Genomic DNA, 6,368 nt, shown 5'->3' on the forward strand with positions numbered 1-6,368 from the left:
CCATCTCTCCTCCCACCCCAGGACTCCAGCCCACAAGCTCCTCTCCCCGCAGGCTCCACCCTTTGGGCTGCCGGCCAGGTTGGAGGAGGATGCTTGGTAGCTGAGTAATATCCTCCGCTGGCAGATCCTGGACGTGGAGGGGAAGCAGCAGTGTGTGTGTGTGCGCGCAAGCACGGGGAGGGAAGGGTGAGGGGGGCGATGCTGGCAGAAAGGTCAGACTTTCTCCTGCCTCTTGCTCCCAGGAGTCTGGGGGGCAGCCCCGGACACTCCCTGCCAGGGCAGGGGGGCCTGAGCAGAGCCCCCGGGAAGGGTAAGGCTGGGGAAACAGTGCTAGGGACTCTGTCCCTGGATATGTGGGGAGCTGAGCATGCTCCCCCCTTCCGTGGCATCCTCCTGAACAGCCCAGTAAACCGGATTCTTGCCTACTTACCTAGCGGGGTGCACTGCCTCCCTCCACCACCAGGGGACACCCCGCTTCCCTTGCCCACCACTGGAGGCGCTACCTCGTTCACCCTGCCCCTTTGCAGGGTGGGCCCTGACTCCCCTGACCAGCTGGAATTGCACCGCCGCCTTCAGCCTGCAGGGGCGCCCTGCCAAAAGATTTTGGAAGCAATGGAGCAGCTGCAAGCAGGGCCGGGCCTGAGACTCAACAGGGGGTGCCCCAGTGTGGGGACTCCAGATCCCCCCTTGAATTGCACGAGGCTGGGGACCCCCTCCCCTGGAGCAGGGTGTTGGGGGGGCAACTGAGTGGGGGCAGGGGAGGGGCAGGGAGCAGCAGGGAGGTGGGACAGCGACACATAAAAGGCGGGGGGGACTCTCCACTGGCCTGGAGCCCTGGTTGCTGCATAGGGCTGGAGGCAGGATCCCTGCCAGACGCTGCTGAAAGCGGCTTGTTTTGGAAAGAGGGAGAGCTGGCCGGGCGCCTTGGAGCCCAGAGTTTCCGACAGTGTTCGCTCGCTCGGGGGGAAGGGAATTTCCATGCAGGGCTCCCAGCGCTGAGCTCTTTCCCTTGGCCTGGCAAACCAGAGCGAAGGCAGGACACCAGGGCCCGAGTCTGCCCTGGCTGCCGGTGGCGCAAAACCCCAGGGAGCCTGATCCAACACTCCTGCTTCCCCCGGTGTAATTCCAACGAGCCCGATGCAGGTACTCCGGATTCATTCCAGTATAACTCCATCGAGTCACTCCCGATTCCCCCCAGTAACTCCAATGAGCCCGATCCAGGTACTCCGGATTCATTCCAGTATAACTCCATCGAGTCACTCCCGATTCCCCCCAGTAACTCCAATGAGCCCGATCCAGGTACTCTGGATTCACTCCAGTGTAACTCCATCGAGTCACTCCCGATTCCCCACATTGTAACTCTAATGAGCTTGATTCAGGTAATCTGGATTCACTCCAACATAACAACGAAGCATCAGGCCCTAAATCTGACATGAGCTGCCCCTGCCCCTTCCATTCAACAGGCTCCTAGTTCTCTGCAAGCACTAAGCCTTGCACGCCCCATATGGCCAGGATCAATCCAACTTCACATCCAGGGAAACTGAGGCACAGATCTAGAGGAAGGCACCTGCCCAAAGTCCTGACTTCCCAGTACCACCCCTCTCTAACCCCTAGACACTGCTCCCATTTTTCTATGGCTCCCTTCAGGCCTAAGGATCCTGACATGCTTTACAAACCCACATGCAGTTAGACGGCCTGAACCGCAAAGTTCAGAGTCCAGACCCAAACTCCCTCCATGGTGGGGGCGCCGGGGGGATCCAGGGTTAACCCTTGATAGAGAGAGAACTTCAGACACAGAGCTGGGATCTGGACTTTCCCCTATATCTGGAGCCAGGATTCTGGGCAGGATCCATGCTTAGCCCCATGTGCTTCTAAGCCCCAGCCTGTCTCCAATGTGATAACAGAGGGAGGAGACAGGGCTGCCCAGAGAATTCAGGGGGCCTGGGGCAAAGCAATTTTGGGGGCCCCTTCCCTAAAAAAAAGTTGCAATACTACAGAATACTATATTCTCGTGAGGGCCCCTGCGGGGCCTGGGGCAAATTGCCCCACTTGCCCCCCACCCTCCCCCTCTGGGCGGCCCTGGGAGGAGATCAAAAGCCAAGGGGAATCCCAGAGCTGACTTCAGGTTCAGTGCTCCAGCCTGTCCCCATTGACGTCAAGCCCTATTTCCCTCCCCGCCACCTTCGCTGGACCTACCCCAGAAGTCTGGCTCAGGGCTTTTAACTGCTTCCGCTGACAAGGGACTGGTGATGGGACAGAGCGCCTTGAAGGGCCAGGCCGCTGGGCTGAAGCCACTTCCATCCGCTGGCCGTTCGGCCTGACACGAGTTGGGTGGGTCTCAGCCACCTTCTCAAATGCCCACCTGACAAACCCCCCCATCGGCGCAGAGGACCCAGCTCTGCCACTGTTCTGTGATCTTGGGCACATCCCTTCCCTCTCTGTGCCTGTCTTCGCTATTTAGCCTGCGGGGCCGGGGCTGTCTCTCACTGTCTGCCCAAGGGGGAGACTGGAGGTGCTACCACACTACGAACACATCATGAGAAAGGACTGACCGGGCCTTGGACGCAGAAGGATCCATTCACCCCGACCCTGGGTTCCTCCAGCGTGCGAGGTGGTGAACAAGGTGCGTCGGGAAGGTTTGCACGGGCAGCGCTCTAGCTGCAGCACCAAAGACAAACCAAATCCTCCCTCTGACTCCCCGGAGACTTGGCCATCGCAGATCCCGCTGTTCTGCCCTGCTTGTGTCATGGCAGGAGCAAGGGTAATTGACCCCAGCCCTGCTGAGTCTGGGAACGTGGGAGAGAAAAGCTCCCAGCTCCCCTGGTGCGCTGCGACCCCTGGCAGCAGCCCTTGGTCCCGGCCAGCCAGATTCTGATCTCAGCGAGGGGGAGCGACGGATTTACAGCGCTGGGACTCGGAGCAGCATCCGGCCCCGTGATGGTCACACTCCTGGCTCGGGTATTTACTGCCCCATTCGCTCTAGCTCGCCAGGCATCCTGCAAGGGTTGCCCCGGGTCCCGTTGTCACCTCCAGCGCTCTGAGTGGAAACAAGTTAAATGGGGCCATGTTGGGAGGCGAGTTTGTGCTAAGGAGGAGCTCGCAGCTGGGGTGGTCGGGACTGCCACACTCTGGGCTCTTGGTGCGTCATCTTTCCCAGAATGCTCTTGGAGCACCCGGCAGCGTTGGCTGGGCTCCGGGCAACATCACCACCAACATCTAGTGCTCAACAGAGGTGGCTCCACCCCACCACCTCAGTTCTACAGCTGGGTAAACTGAGGCACAGAACAGGGACGTGCCCAAGGTCACACACAGGCTCCTGCCTCTCCTCCCTCTACACTCGACTAGGCTGCCTTTCCAAAGCCTGAGAACTCAGAGCATGGCTGGGGGGGGGGCGGGGGGAAGATGCAAGGACAGGACTAGGGTCTTCTTTTCTCTTCTCTTCCTCCCCACCCCCAATCCTCAGCTTCAACCTCACCCCTGGGGGCACGGGGGTGGGGGAAGAGGAGCAGAGCTCCCACTTGTCCAGGCTGGGTCTTGTGCCAGGCTGCCCCCCAACTCAGCAATTTTGTGAGGGTTTTTTATGCAACCAGGAACATTTTGACTGGGCCAGGCACAAAACTCAGCAGGCTCCTTCCCTCCCTGCTGGAAAGCTGGTGGGTCAGAATCCCACAGCTGGTCTGTGGGGAGAGAAATAGATGGAAGGTGCAACACGCCACCCCCTCCGTACTGGAATAGGGGAGAACGCAGCTCATGGCCCCCCTGGCGGGGACAGGCCCCCCCGCCCCCCCCAGCCTTTGGCAGTGGCTCCCGTGCAGCTGTGATTTCCCCCCCCCCCCCCCCCCCAGTATTTTGCCCTGTTTCCCCTGCATTCACACAGCAGTGCACAGGAGCCTAGCCAGAGCGGCCCTGGCCCTTTAAGAGCCAGATTGTGGCCCAGCTGGTTTTTCCAGAGATCCATCCAAAGAGCGAGATCCTTTCCTGGGGGAAGGGAGCAGCCTCATTGCGCAGAGAGAGAGAGAGAGAGAGAGAGAGAGAAGCCCCTTGTGCCTGCAGCTGCAGAAGGCAGATTCCAGGCAGGAGGCTGCAAAGGGGCAGTTTGAGGCTGTATCTGCGCTGGAGCAGGGCAGCTGCTGACATTTCAACCACTGCATCCTCTTCCACTGCTGAGATCTTCCCAGTCATGGAGGGGGCCAGCTAAGAATACCTGGCTCTGCTAACAGTGGGACTGGGATGGGGATACTAACAGTATGCAGGAGCCGAGGCCTGGAGTGCGGGGGGGTGGGGAGCTGGAGTCATGGTCTTGCTGTGATCACTGAAAAAACCCACCAAAACATGAGTCCAGCCTGCTGAAAACCCCCCACAAGATTAGCTTGAAAAAGCATGTGAGTTTTGAGCTAAGCCACAAGGGGTTCTGTTTATTTGCAGGTTGAGTTCCTGCATTCAAAGTCTGGCTAGGGGCGGGAGAGCAAAGGGGCTCTCCCCACAGCCAGACTAGCCAGCGCAGCTCTGATCACACATCTGATGGACATAGCTACGCGGGCAGGCTGTAGTGCAGACCTGGCCTCATTGAGAGGGGAACAAGGCCAGAGAGACACCCCCCCCCCCACGCCCCAGTACGCTTCCATACCTGGCCCAACACTCCTAGCGAGTGGGGGCACGGGCGGGGAGAGGGAAGTCACAGCAGGGACTGTGCTGGCCCTGGGGAGAGGGAAACTGGATGTAAAGAACCAAAGCAGCGTCAGGGCCCCGTAAGCAAACGCAATCCGCAGGGGAGCGTTCTCCCGGGTAGGTAGTGGCTGGTCAGGGCTTGTCTAGACTAGACGCGTGCACTCCGTGACCACATCAATGAAAACAAACCCCAGTGGAGACAGGGCCTTCGGCACGGAATCTGGTGCCGTTCCCCTTCCAAGACTCTCTGCTTCAACTAGGGGCTACCGCCGAGCAAGGATGGAGCCCAGCTCTGCCGCTGGAGCCAGAGGCCGGGGCTGGGAACTGCCATTTCAGCCCAAGGGGGGGGGGGGGTTGCTCTGGAAGCCGGGCCTCCTCTAGGCTACAGAATCTGCCCCCCGCTGCAGAAGCCTGAGTCTGCGGCAGGCCTGGAACGAGCACTCGAGAGATGCAAACGGCCCCATTCATCTCAATGGCGTGTTGACTCTCAGGCATGATGACAATTGTTACATGCCCGCTTAGGTTTCACTGACGCTCACAACCAGCGAAGGGGCTTACCCCCAAATCCTGAACGGCTGACTGGGCCCTGCCCAGCTGCCACTCCCTCTGCCGGATGGGGTTGTCCATTGGTAATGCACCGAGCCGAAGCGTATGGAAAACCACGTAAAACAAATGGCATACAACTTCAGAGCTGCTGCAACCATGGCATCATTCGTTCACAGCCAGCATCTCGCCTCTGCTTCAGAATCAAGAGTCTCGGAGACAGAGTTTAGATCCAACTGGCCACAGCACTTTGTCAAGGTAAAGCTAGTTTTGTTCCAGCAGGAGGCAGGAATTCCCATTCTGGCCCCTCCTCATGAGAGGCGCTGGGCGCCCACAGCTACTGCGGTCAGGAGCAACCGCAGGCGCAAAGTGGCCACTTGGCCACCAATTGGGTGAACTCAGGTAAGTTGCGTCCCCTCTCTATGCCTCAGTTTCCCCACCTGAAAACGGGGCTGATACCAACCTGCCGATGTCACCGTGCTTTGAGCTCGTTCCAGGTCAAAGGCCACAGAAACGCCGGCCATGCTGTAAATGGGCGATGCGGGCACGAGGGGTCCGGCCGGACTCGCCAGCACATGGACAAGCCCCAGCTCCCTGCTCCTCTCAGCATTGGCACCACGTCCGCCCTGCCCTCCTGCTGCTGAGGTTTTGGGGCAGGGAGCCCCACCTTGACCAACACAGTTGATGACGGGAGCAGCTTGTCCAGCGGAGCTGGAGCCAACGGCAGCGAAAAATACGAGCAGCCAACAGTGACAGGCAATCCCCCACCCCCAATTACTGATAACCTGGGCCACCTCCCCCCAGCAAGCCACTGTTATCCCAGCTCCCCACAGCCCCTTTGCTCTCCCGCCCCTAGCCAGACCTGGGCTGCTCCACCCGTGTCTCTGACTCAGACCTGAAAACCCCCCTGGTTTCTCAACACGCCAGCCCACGTTCAGCTCGAGCGGCACGAGACCCTAAAAACCATCATCCCCAACCTGTAGGTGAGGCCGGACAGCAGCAGGCCTAGGATGCCAGGATTCGATTCCCAGCTGTGCCCCAGCCAGGGCCCTCTCTGCACCGCCGCTCACCACTTTCCACTGGGCAGAGTCCCCTCCCTTGGTTACGTGCAGCACCTGGCTCTCAGGAGGGCTAGGATCTGTTAATACAGACAACCG

Source organism: Emys orbicularis, chromosome 24, assembly GCF_028017835.1.
Source record: "Emys orbicularis isolate rEmyOrb1 chromosome 24, rEmyOrb1.hap1, whole genome shotgun sequence".
NCBI classification, from domain to species: Eukaryota; Metazoa; Chordata; order Testudines; family Emydidae; genus Emys; species Emys orbicularis.